This window comes from Podarcis pityusensis (assembly GCF_964106645.2).
Source record: "Podarcis pityusensis genome assembly, chromosome: 1".
Lineage (NCBI taxonomy): Eukaryota > Metazoa > Chordata > Lepidosauria > Squamata > Lacertidae > Podarcis > Podarcis pityusensis.
The window spans coordinates 72,254,687-72,268,053 of NC_138028.1; the positions used below are offsets into that span (position 1 = coordinate 72,254,687).

The 13,367-nt window shown below is 46.2% G+C and overlaps 1 protein-coding gene and 1 long non-coding RNA gene across 4 annotated transcripts in view; one reads left to right on the forward strand and one right to left on the reverse strand.

The window, feature by feature from the left end:
• SOX6 (SRY-box transcription factor 6) overlaps positions 1 to 13,367 on the reverse strand; it is a 466,488-nt gene that overhangs the window by 432,265 nt on the left and 20,856 nt on the right. The window contains exon 4 of one of the 3 annotated variants that reach the window (XM_080975160.1): positions 6,466 to 6,674. The exons of 1 other annotated variant lie outside the window; for it this stretch is intronic. The gene's annotated coding sequence lies outside the window, so the exon portion shown is untranslated. Of the gene's footprint in view, positions 1 to 6,465; positions 6,807 to 13,367 lie in introns of those variants that run through there. One more of the 3 variants, XM_080975162.1, reaches the window with a different exon arrangement.
• On the forward strand, positions 148 to 6,456 carry LOC308459841. The gene is made up of 3 exons (XR_013978336.1): positions 148 to 319; positions 886 to 926; positions 5,735 to 6,456. It is a non-coding gene; the product is annotated as an uncharacterized lncRNA (long non-coding RNA).

Here is a 13,367-nt window from a genome sequence, read left to right on the forward strand (position 1 = left end):
CCCCTCCTGATACAAGCGAAGGCGCTGGTTTACTGCTGTCAATCTTGGCAATCAACGTGAGCGGCCATGTCGTAAGTATTCAAAGCATTTCCCGTCGTGCAACATCAGAAAGTGAGTGGCCAGGGGCATTGATCGGAGGAAGGCGAAAGGAGGCAGGGCTGCTATATCGCCGCCGCCGCTTCTCTCTTCTTACCCCCACCCCCGACGGCAAGGCAAGACGAGGCAACAACACACACCAACAAGAACACAGCCGGGAGGCAGGGAGGGAGCGGTAAAGTCGGGGGGGGGGGGAGCGTGGAACCGAACGACCCAAGAGAAAGTGAGCACAAAAGAGAAAGTGAAATATCAGTTTCTCTCCCTCCCTCTCCCCCCCACAACAGGCGCGCGCGCGCACTCCTAACCACAATCCCCCCCCCCGCTTCCCCCTTCCCTTCCCTTCGCAGTCGCCACTCATCAGAGAACGATTGGCAGACGGCTGCAGTCCTACGCGCTCTTTCCTGGGAGTAAACACTTTGGGGCACAGCGGGACAATCCGCAGCCTTCCGGGCTGCGAGATTCTTAAGCGCGCATCTCTGAACATAAGTCGCGCTGAAGTTAATCAGATTTGCTTCCAAGTAAACGTGTTCAGCGGTTAGTGACGCTTCACCTCCTCCTGCCCCTCCCCGGCCAAAAAAAAGCGTGCCTAGGACTGCAGCCACCCTCTTGGGGGCTTTGGTTTTCAGGGAACTTAAGACTCCCGTGGCAAATGTGTCAGTCGGACTGTCAGCCGCGCAACCGCATTCTGTGCGTGTTTACTTCGAAGTAAGCCCCGCTATGTTCAGTCAATGACGCTCACCGCCAAACGCATGTGTGAAGAATTGAAGTTATACCCATTCATTTCAACAGAACTTCCTGTCAAGGAAGCAAGTGGGGGAATCCTGCCAAAAGTAAGGACATTCATTTAAATGAGAGCTTTAAGCAAGTGCTTAATTTTGGCTGCATCGTGCCCTCCTGGTTGCTTCCGTTGAGTTCCACTGATTTATCTGAATCTTATGTGCAGATGGGTTAATTAAACCTCCATCCTAAGAATATTTATGCAGACGTAAATCCCACTATATAGGATTACAGCCGCGCTGCCAGATCCTATGCTTATTTACTCAGAAGCTTCCGGCTGATTTCAGTGGGATTTACTTAGGTCATGCTGCGCGCGCTTTTAACCTTCGGTGCTATTCTAACCACGCTCACTTGCAAGTAAGTCCCGTTGAAATCAATAGGAATTACTTTCAAGACAACTGATGTTTAGCCTTCAATCCTATGCCCCACTTACTTACTTGAAGCAAATGAGTCTTTCTTCTGAGTAGACGTATACAGGAGGGCGCTATTAGGTTGGGATAGGAAGGAACCCACATTGACTTTAAACACAACTGCACGCCGATCCTCCTACACAAACTTACCTGGATGTCCCACTGAGTTCTTTTGGACATTCAGCAAATGTGTTTAAGAGTTGCTGCGTTGTTCCCTTGACTGAAATCAATGGGGCTTACTCGCAGGGAGGTGCGTAAAAGCTATGATACGGCATGAATTTGTGAATCTATCGAGCCATGGTGCTTAAGAATGGGATCCTGTAGACTTACTTACCGTACTTGGGTTGCACGACTAACACTGACCGGTAAAGCAAGGCTTAATGGAAAACTGGAGAGGGGAAGGGGGTGGCCCAGTGGGTTAAAAGGGGGAGCGGGGGGGGGAGGACCCTTCCTCCCAAGAGAAGTGACTGCAGGGTTATTCCTTCCCGCGCATTATGTACTGGAACTTTTAGGGGAAGACAAGGTAGAGGGTGCGAGAACAGAAGAAAGGGGGAGAGGAGCCGGGAATAAGAGGGAGGTCAGCAGAGAAATTAGAAGGAGGGAAGATACAAAGGCTCACATAGGAAATGCGGCCTGTAATCCTAAACCCCGTTGCGGACCGCTCGCCCGCAGGTTTAGATAGAAATAAGTCTCGCCAACCTCGATGAGTCTCACAACTTAGTAACTCTGCACAGAATCGCAGAGTGAGCTTATCGGACTGACTTCCTGAGAATGCTGGTCAGGATGCTCAGGTGGCGGAGAGAGTTGTAAAAGAAGACTTAGGCGGGCTGCAAAGTTTCTCTCGCACTCTTACTTTGGAAGAAGTTCCGTTGACAACAGTGGGGCTTACTCCTGAGAAAGTACATACAGCAGCAGGCTGCTAGAAGTCACTCGAAACTGGAGGAGGCAAGGTCAGGTGGCAGGCTGCGGTCTTCGCACTTGGTCACAGAAATCCAAAGAGTTTACTCGGACTAACCCTAAACTAACTTACCCGTAACTTGCTTCTGATTAGACACGGTTAGCTAGGATTGCGGTATTGCTTCCTATTCCCTTACTTAACATCAACTACGGGGTGCGCTAGAGATGCAAGGTGGCAGTTCACTAGAAGGAGGAAGAGGGGTGTGTTTTTTTTAGAGTTTTGGGTCGAGCTGAAGAACTCCGCTGAATTCAACTCTCTCAAAGTGGCCCCTTCGACTTTCGCTGGGCGGAATCGCGACTTCTGATGTGTTCCGAAGGCCCCCGCTGGGCTGAAGCTAAGCAGGACCGAGAAAGGGCGAACGTCTGGATAGGAGATCGCATGGGAAGCACGTGTACGCCGCCCTGGGTTCCGCGATGGAGGAAATAGGAGATATTGTAAACAGAGTAATAAACATGAATTGATACGCGGGTGCTGGGCGGTCGCAAAGGAACACTGGCGCATAGCTCGAAGTGGGCCAAGAGAACAGGACCCTAAGTTATGGGTTCAAGCTGAACTGCTGGTTTGCGGTTCCTGAGGGTGCCTTGCCCGAAAACCAACGGGGGGAGGCATTTGAGGAACTTTCACTTCCTTCGAAGTGTTAATTAGAAGCCGAGGCTGGGGAAGAGAAGTAGAACTGTGAAGAGATGGAGAGAATAAATCCAAAAGAGGGAGGGGTGTGGGTGTTTAATGTTGCATGAAAGAGAAAAGTCTCTCAATCATTTTCTTTTTAGGATTTATTTATTTTTTTTAAAAAAAGGTGTGTGGGGCAGTCAAACCTTGAAAGAGGCTTTTCAAAGTGCCAGGAGGCGCCGGGATCATGTGAGCAACCACCAGTGGAAAAACTTAGCGCGCCTCTCTCGCCCTTTTGATATTCTTCGCACCTCGACGCAAGGGGATGCGAGGCGGAAGGCGCGCGGGGGGCAGCCGCCTCCCCCCCCAGGCCCCCAAAACAGAAGAGGCGCTTTGTGGGTCCGCCTTTGTGCTTGGGGGCCAGGCCGGTCCCATCACCACCTACTGCTTTCGCAGATCAAGACGGGGGAACTTTTCTGTTTCCAAAAAGCTGCACGCGTTTCCAAAAGGCCAAGAAGGGAGCATCACTGCTGTGTCTGAAGTCCCCAAATGGGCGGGTTTGGTTGGGATCCCAGCACCTACCTGGGCAGAGCGCTCGGCGCAATATAGGCAGCGACCCAAATCCTAGGGATGAACAGCGAAACAGCGCATTTGCCCTAATCTGGTTTCATTTCAATTCAATTCACGTGGGGAGATTGATCCTTCAAAACTTAATGAAAGCGTTTCTTCTTTTCTCATCCGCTAACAAGACCACGTAAGATATTCTGGCCCATTTAAATGCCCGCTTCGGAGGAATAAGTAGTTTTAAGTTTGCAACCCTATGTACACTTACCTTAGAGTAACTCCACTTACATTCAATTGAACTTGCTTCTGGGTAGACATATAAAGGGTTGCTCTGAAAAAGTCGGGATCGCTAGAAATTTTCTAGTTCTTGTTTACATTTTAATTCTGATATTCCTCCCCAATTAAAAAGGCAGTCCTTTGCTAACCTGCATTCCTGTTTCTCTTCCCGCGTTTTAATTTACCCGGTTCTTCTGGACAGCTTTTTTCCTCAAAATTTCCTAAACTGCACATCTACAACACATCCTAATTTTGACTATTCCTTTCCTTTCATTCAAATTGTTTTCTTACCAACAAAGTTTGCGCCTAGCGCCTTCCACGATTTTCACTAAACTTATTTCTCCTAGTTTAGTTTATACATTATCACGAGGGAGCCTCGTGCATTTTTAAAAACCCACATTTTAATTGCCATAAAGTCTGAGATTCTTTTTCCAATCTTGTTTTAATAAATCGATACACAAATTATTAAGATGTATACGGAGCAACATTTCTTCCCCATCGAGTGATAAGATCTAAAACAAATCCCTAGCTGTTGAAGAGACTTGTGTGATTCGTAAACTTGCCTACTCCTGCACCCAAAAGACGCAAAGTCTAAGAAGAGACTTAATTTTACCTGCGGTGTCCCCCCCAACACCCCGATTCCAACCCGGCTAGCCTTGCCTTGCAGCGAGATCTATAAGAAAACGGCCCAAATGCGCACTTTGCATGCGTGCGAGGGAACGCCGGCTGCTGCCTGACGCTCTGCCCTCGGATGCCTGTATTATTGAGCCCTGTCGGGCGTGTTGTGTCAATCAATGCACGGAAGAAGCATCAGGTGGGAGATGCACCAGGAACCAAACTCATGTCCATGCAGGCGACCGGGGAGCATCTTTTGCAGCGCCGGAGGCGTAGAGCGCACGACAAATATTTCCAAACTTAGGGAGAACAAAACTCGCCCGCGGGATACATTTGGAATTTTTGCAACCCCGGGGTGACGATTCTTTTAGTTATATCAAAGTGCGGAAATCAGGATTAAACAGATCAAGAGGTACATAGACGTATCCCGGCACTGCGCTGCCCTCAGGGTAGAATTCAACACGCCGGTCTGGCTGAGCCCTACTCTAAACACTGCGCAATGGGAATAAGTCCCATATTGCCGTTATTCGGCCTCATCTTGTGTCAAACTTAAGGAGGGGGGGAAAGTCATCCCAGCGAAGTGACTGCGAGCTGCTAAGGAATCGGATGCCGGTCTCCGAAGGCGGCTTTTTGATCTGAACGGGACTTTCCCCTACTGGAAGCTGAAGGAATCCCGGCAGGGCTTTGGAGAACTAAAAACCCCAGTGCCTCTACCAGGCGATTTCATGCCGATCATCCAGCCACAGTCTTAGTGCTGGGCTGCTGAATCGAATGAAGAGGAGACGAGCAAGATTCGGACTTGCCACCACGTGCGGCCCAAATCCTATGCACACAGTTAGGAGCGCCTATGCCGCTTGAAACTTGTGCAGGACCCTCAACTTTTCTGAGATCAAGGTTAGGAAGGGAGAGATGTTCTGTTCTCGCAAGGCTTTCTACAAATGGTGCAGAATCTCTCTCTTCCCTGACAATGCTGACTCACACAGGAGAGCTGAGGGAGGCACACTTACCACCCTCAACATGCTGCCTCACAGGCAAGTCTCCCCAAAACCGAAGGCCTCCCAAGTCCAGGTGTGTAACATCTCCGGTGCCCCGTCTAGAAGCACATGGCTGATCTAAAACCACGTTCATTCTATGAAAGCACAACAAGGCGTGAGGCTACGATCCTAACCGCTCCCTCTTTACTTGAGAGTAAATCCCGCTGAAGCTGGCAGGGCTAACTGGGCAAGGATGCTTTGCTTGGAAGAAAGGCTGCAGTCCTAAACAGTTTTATTAGGGGCAGCAATTTTCCACTGAGCTAAAGTTAACATGTCGGAGTAAACGTAAGTAGGACTGGGCGCAACTCAACGGGGTTCAGCTGCCAGTAAAGTTTTATGGAAAACTTACCCCACTGGTAAAGTCTACTCTCTCTTTTTATTTCTCTTTTTTACAGGCTGAGGAAAATAACTCGAAGAAGGAGGAGTAATAAGGAAAAGCAACTTTTTAATTAATTAAAAGAGAATGATTTTCATGGACAAATTTAGGAATAAAATCGCACGATTGGCAAAAAAAAAAAAGTTACGTCAGGCAAAAAGCGAGCACATGGTTCTCTTACAGGCCGACCCAGAAGTTGTTCTGAATTCCCAGACAGTGCAAAACTCCCTCCCCAAGGCGATTTGCATCTGTGGGAGCAGAAGGACCCCAACCCCATATAACTCACCGGACACGCATCCCCTCTGCATCCACACAGCCTAAGACAACAAAATCTAACCATCCCTCCAGTCGGCTATTGACAGGATGCGAGGTATTGTCCCTTGAGCGGAAGTGGCACTTTTGAGTTCATCTACAACGTTTGAGAGGAATCGACCACAACAAAAGCCTGAAATTCCACCAGCCAATAACACCCCGCTACACTTCCTCCCCCAGGGAAAACAAAACAAAACAGAAACCTGGCAAGCCAGCTGGAGTCCTCCTCCCCCCCCCCCCCAACGCCCAAAGACAGCTCGAAAGAAAAGTTGCACGTGGAATCTTTGCTTCTTCTTCCCTTGCCTGGGACAGTTGGTTGGGAAGACCCCTCTCGCGCTCCACGTGCAGCGCAAAGGCAAAGCGGGGGGAGATGGAGAGAGGCTGGGATTTGCATGCTGCCGGTGCTGCCGCTACGGAGAGCAGGCTGGGGGTACTTACAGTGCGAGAGGGCAGGCTGCCTGAGGAAGGCTGTGATTCACCGAGGCTGCAGAGAGAGCAAGGAGAGAGAGAGAGAGAGAGAGAGAGAGAGAGAGAGAGAGAGAGAGAGAAGGAAGGGGGAGTGCCAAACTGGATACACCTTCGCCGCAGCTCATCACATCTGCCAGCCTCTCTCCCCTCTCTCTTTCATTTCCACATTCCCTTTGTTCCTGGAGGGGGGGGGAGGAGGAAAAAAATATACACGTCACATCAGAGTCCCCAGATGCAGTCTTCTACACCAAAAAAGAGGGGGGATATGAATAATTCAATCAAACAGTAGATGGTCTCTGAGGCAATAAAATGTATTGCACTTAAAGCAACCGAGAATAATTATTACCGCGAAGGTATTCGAAGAAGGTAAATGATGGTGGTGACTGTGATCATGGTGGGCTGCTCCCGGGCTCTGCAAACTTCCAGGGGTCAAGACAACACCACTCGTAATTATTGTGTGTGTGTGTGTGTGTGTGTGTGTGTGTGTTTTAATCATAGGGTAACTCTCCCCCTCCCATCACCTCTCCAAAAGTGGGAGGATCAAAAGCTGGGAAAGGGCCACCAAAAGTGCAGGAAGTGCGCGTGGGACCTCACGAGCTCTTCCAAAACGCAAAGGCAAAGAATTGAAGAATTGAAGAAGAAGAAGAAGAAGAAGAAGAAGAAGAAGAAGAAGAAGAAGAGAAAGAAGAAGAGCAAAGGAGCCGGCGGAGATTTTTGTGTTTAAGACGTGTTTTCGGCAGCTCCCCTCCGGGGCGCCCTGTCCCACCCACCCTCCGCCCGCCTGCCTGCCTCCCTCCGCCTTGCTCTCGCTCCCTGCTCTGCTCTCGCGCCTTCTGCTCCAAGCCCTGCGCAGCCGGGATCGTCCTTGGCATCCTTACCTGCTTCCTGGGTCTCAAAAAGAGAGCCTTACAGGGGAAATGTCATCCTGGCAACCGGCTGGTTGCTCCGCGCTCTAGGGGAGGACGCTGACTGGGGCGGTGGAGGGGGGGTGTCGGAGAGAGGGGGGTGGGGGCGGCGAGAAGGAAACGCGAGGGACTGCTGGTCCCCCAGCCTCCAGTGAAAGGTGTGTGGGATGAGGAGGAAGGGTGGGAAGAACCGTTGGTTGACTTGTGGATGGGTTAAGGCTGACTTGGGGAAAGCGGGGCAGATGGAGAGAGAGGGGGGAGGGAGGGGGAGGGGAGGGAGGCGATCGAGGCGTCCTGCAAGTTTGTCACCGCTAGGCAGAGACGGGAAGGACTGATCGAGTGACAGATGCCTCGGATGGCTCCCTCTTCCTCCTCCTCCGCCCCCGAGGTTGCCCTTCGCTCTTGGGAGGTAAGCTGGGCTGGGGGGGGGCTCCCTCTTTATTTACGGTCGCGCCTTCAGACATCGGGTGGGCAGTCTGCTCCGCCACGGAGCGCCAGGTGGAGCTGAGCAGGGAGTCTTAAGACGCTCCTTCTGCTGTGTCAATTCCCGCTCCTACAAACTGACACAAAATAAATAATAAGCCTAGTTTTTAAAAAAAGAAGAAGAAAGTGGGCAGGGGCTGGTGGGTTTTACTGAGCGCCCGGTCTTTGGTGAAATCGTGCCGCTCTTCGGCGTGCAAGGAGAGTCAGGAGCTTCTCTGGAGCCGCGCGCTTCCCCCTCTCCCCCCTAACAAGGCAGACGTGACGGATCACAAAACCAAAACATTAGCGGCACCGTTAGCCTAATAAGAGGTAAACTGCAGAAAAGACGCGCGCGCTCAGCCGCCGCCGCTTTGGAGAAGCCTTTGTTTATGTGCCTAAATCGCCACCTCGAGGCCATCCCCCGAATAGCAGCCGCGGCATGTAAGGAAAATATAGAGGGCGGATGGGGGGGGGGGGGACAGATCCAAAGCCTGCCAATGGAGCGTTAAGGATTACCGCTTTGCAAAGCCATTTTTTAAAAAAAAGGTCCTGATAAGAACATAGCGAAAGTAATGGAAGGACTGGGAAGAGAAGCTGAATACCTTTCTAATGAGAATGGCAGAAGGCAGTTAAGAACAGAAGGGCATCAGATCAGATCACCCAGGAGGATGAGCATCATGAGGGCGCGGAAGCGGCCAATGGGATTCCCTTCTGTGATGGGATCTCTCGGACTCCGAGGGGAGTTGCTTTTTCCTTTCGGGGCTGTACATGCCTGAAGAGCTACACAACGAGGTTTCTTCCTAAGTCTTATTTTATTTCTGCAGCTTTTTAATTCCTGACGGGTTTTTAAATATATATATATATATATACACGTTCTAAGCGCTGCTTTAGGATCTGGTATCATTTCCCAACATTCAATTTCTGTACGCTTTATCAACCCTGAAATAAATAAAAGAAAGGGAAATTCTTCTAATAATCCTCTTCTCTCCCTCCTACCCCATCTCCGCCCACTTAAATCCTGATTCTTCAGGCTGCTCCCGGATAATATCAATTAGCTTTGCCCAGCCATGTGATCCGGGAGACCAGAACTGATATTGACGGGATTTGAACGAGCCCGGGTGGGCGGGAGAGATTTCTCTTTCGCCCCTTTGCAAAGGAAAATGAAAGCTACAACTCATTCAAGAGCCCAGTGCAAACTAGGAAGACGCGCTCAGGTCACACAGCTGAGGAGGAATCGGGGCTCTTTCCTGAGTTTTCGCGCAAAGTTCCTTTTGTTGCTCTTCGACACATTTCAACAAAATGTGGAAGCGAGAAGGGAAAAGAAAAATTAGTCTCGGGGAAGTAAAATGCTTAAAAGGGTGTCGACGCTTTTTGCAGCCCGATCCTGTGAATGTTTTATCCTGAAGTAAGACCCCCTGTGTGGTTCAACGGTACTTCACCCCAAAGAAAACAAGCATGGCCTCGGAACCGTTCATACCGCGGTATTATGTATGTTTTTACTCGGAAGTACCAAGGAGTTCAATGGGACTTACTCCTTGGTAACTATGCAAATAGAAGCCTTACTCTCAGAACCCTTAACTTAGAAAGTCTATGGGTGGTGCAGGTTGACACTGTGGCCTGACAGATTCCTCATATAATGCTATCATGTAAGATCTGTTAGTATGAAAGGCAAATGTTAGCGTCAAATACCAGGGGGAGTTTATGTTGAGCAGAAATACTTAGAGAGGAATGCCCAGGGGTTGTGTCTGCAGTACAGGAAGTTGTTTCTGAATAAGGTGACCCCCCCCACACACACACACCTGTAGACAAAGCCTCTTATCACCTGCCTGACAGAACATTCTCATTTGGAGACAATTCACTTTTCTTCTGCAGGTTGCCCTTAACAGACAACCTATTTACTTGGAGATTAGTCAAGTATCTTCTTTTTTAAATAGTTGTTCCCATTTCTCTGCTATCTGAGCAAAAAGTGGTACATCAGGTTGGTGGGTACCTCAATGCTAAGGAAACGAAAAATCGCTAACAGTTAAAAGAAAAGTGAGAGTTGGGATAGCTAACATGGTGAACAAGGAAGGTGCTGTTTCAGAAAATACAAAACAAAATTTGTGCTCTTTTATCCCGCCATCACTAGCTAGATCTTTCTGGATACGTCTCTGGAAGAAAAACTGACCTCACTATTTTGAAAACTTTCTTTTGAACATGTCTTTTAAAAAATAAAATAGTAGTACAAGTCCTTGAAAGCTCTCAAATATGAAACCTGAGAACTCCTATCCACTGCCTACTCAGAAGTAAGTCCAGCTGAGTTCCAGGGGGCTTACAGGTATGTTGCCTCAGATTTTCATATTCTCTAATCATCTCTAGTTGTGCAGCCACCAGTGCATGTGCCCAGAGCTTCTAAAGAAGTTTTGTGTCTCTCTGCCAAAATAGGATAATGTTGTACCTGCAAAGAAAGTCCTTCTGAGTACACAAGCATAGGATTGGGCTGCAAAGTAGAAGTTAAGAAAGCTCTGCAGTAGGGCAGCAAAGGCCCTGAGCAACCATAATTCCTTACTGAAGCCAAGCCAGCTAATTGATGATTACTCTAGTGTACATAGTAATGTCCCTGATTTCTGAGTCTTTCCTTATATTAAAAAAAGTGCCTGTGCAGAGGAAAAAACATTTCTCCCAAAGCAGATGTGAAAATCTTAAGTGCTTATCGCCTCCAGGAATACTGAATCACAGGCTGCTGTCTGCAAGCCTGGGAAATCAATGACACAATTTCCATTGATTGGTGTAGATCTGGACTGCTGGCAAAGGGCATTCCTTATTTGTTTATGGGGTCAGCCAAGTTTAGCTTGTTATGGCCTGTGGTCACACAAATAAAATTATTACTTTGCCCCAGTTCAGTAGTCAAATTGTGAAGTCTCTAAGACTCCTAAATCAATTGATACTGTACCTGTGTAGAGGCAATGTTTGTTTCATTCCTTAAGCTATAGCTGCATCTACATATAGATGATTCATATAAAGCACTAGTGATGTCAAGAGCAGGATAAAGCTAAATTAAGCTAACTGCCTTTCATTCCACACACATCTATGGGGCAAATCAGTGTGCAAGGGCTTAAAACACAACCTGCTGGAAAGTTTGTCTGCACAAGCCCCATTTAAACAAATAAAAGGAGCACAAGAACATCTGTGCTCTAGCCAAATTCCCATGCTTTCAAGAGTAGTCTAAGTCACTTGCGTGTGGATGCCTGAATGGGAAAACATTATCAGAAGTGATTGATTTATATAAACCTTCTATATGCTGGTTGTATGTGCATATATTATACTTGCATATTGATCCCACTTTGCCCACATTCAATAATAATGCTTATAATTATAATTACAAATTTATTTATTAATATTTTTATTATTATTACCTTAAAAGAAAAATGTACTATATAACATAGTACTTAATAGCTAGCAGTTATATTCTTAGAACCAATGTTTTCCCCATTACAAGCTGGTAAATGCTTGGATGAAGCTTCCAAGTAGATATCTCTAGAAGCAAGATATCAAATCAATAAGATTGTTTGAAAGCTGCATAGAGAAGTAAAAAAAGGCAAGTAAGAGGGTTTATGGAGTCAGAGAATAATAGTAACAGTGGCATGCTTTAGTGTAAAGGATTAAACATTGTAATTAGGAATATCACCCAGTCAAGATAGCAGCTAAAATTAGTAAAATGCTTAGCTAACATCTGTTCTAAAATGTAAATTAAGTAGATTTTGGTCAAAAGAAGGGCTCTCATTCTCCTCTCTATTTAATAATGCTTTATTGTATTAGAAGGGGTGCTAAATGAATTCAGTTTTCAGCTTAAATGTGATAATTCTTTTAACTTTTATTTATGCTTAACTTTTTGAAAGTTGTGGAAGTACAAACAGCAAATGGACTTGCTGCGAGAAAGGTTTGAAGGAATTGGCCAGTGGCGTTGATTTCTTTATCTGAATAATTAGCAAATGAACCTAAGAATTATCCATTAACATTTAAAAGTGCTCATTAGCACATTAGAAATGAAGACTATATTTTATTGCAACAGCAAAACATTCTTAAATAGAATCTTCAAATATTATCAGGGTTTAATTACAGATTAACTTGAATGAAGTCATTTTACAGGTAGCGTCTTCCAGTGTTTCTATCAACAGCTCTTGAAAGACAGGGGCATTTTTATTTGCACAGTAAACACACAGCCTTTACAACAAGGGACTTTATATCCTAATACGATATGAAATGTTAAGGCTTCTTAGATTTATGATACCATGGAAATTAATACACAAATGCATTAAGCAGTGTTATGTAATTTTACCCTATGGACTACATTGACAATAATCAGTTCCATTGAAAGCATTACATCAGGAAATAGTAATGGGATTCTAGCTCCAGTATTACAGCCTTTGCCAACCTGGTGCCCTCCAGATGTTTTAGACTACAGCTCTTGAGCCTCAGGCAGCCTTGGCACAGAGTTGTGTCCAAAATCCCTGGAGGGCACCAGACTGGCAATGACTGCTGTAAGCAAATCACAGCAATATTATGTTTTACAATACTGTTGTTTGTGTACTTTCTTTCTTTCCTTCTTCATTAAAGTTTTTTTTGTAATAAAAAGTCAACGTTTACATAAAAGCAGTAATTCCAAGGCAGAGAAAAAAACAAACAAAAATATAATCTGCCTGTTGTCATTGCCTTTTAAGGTTCTAACTCTGAGGCACCTCTTTCTGTTAAGATGCAGCTGGGTGGATTTATATTTTAAAGAGTCTGAAATTAAAATAAATACACTGAGTAAATGTTTAATTGACTGACTGTAAGTGAAGAAAATGATTTAAAGCTGAGCAAACCATATATTTGTTAAACTGTGAGATATCCCCCCACCCCCCAATATGAGTAGTGGAGCAAAAGGAGAAGATTTAAATGTGGCAAATCTAGAGTAAGGGTAATAGTTTTTTAAAGGTAGAACATATTTTGTGAACAGATTGCCTTTCCACCCACTTCTATAATACAGCTACTGGGTATTGTGAACAGTACCTGAAGCAAATCTTTGCCAGGCAGACTGCACCAGCATTGATTCTGAGGATAGGGTTGAAGGGGGAAAGCAAATGGGATTTTTAAATTTTTAAATGGAAAAAATATTTAAAAACAAAACACTATGATGCTGTAAGAAGATTGTTTTTATTGTGCTTCTTGCTAGATAAATAACTAAAGAAGCATTGTTGCAATTTTTAATCCCCGCTTTTTCGTAAAAAGTCTGTTTCATTTATGAGCTTCCTACAGCTAGCTATCATTCACCAGCTCCTGGGAAGAGTCATTTATAGAGAATTTTGAAAGTCTTCATATTTTTATTAGCACTTCATTGAAGTTTTCCTCAAAAAGACAGAAGCAACCCTCAAAAGCATTTGGGGGGCAAGCAACAAAATGTAAAAGAAACTGCATTTTATAGCTCCCAGGAAATATGTAAAATTCTGCGTTCACTGTGACTCATTCATAGCACTGCAAAATGGG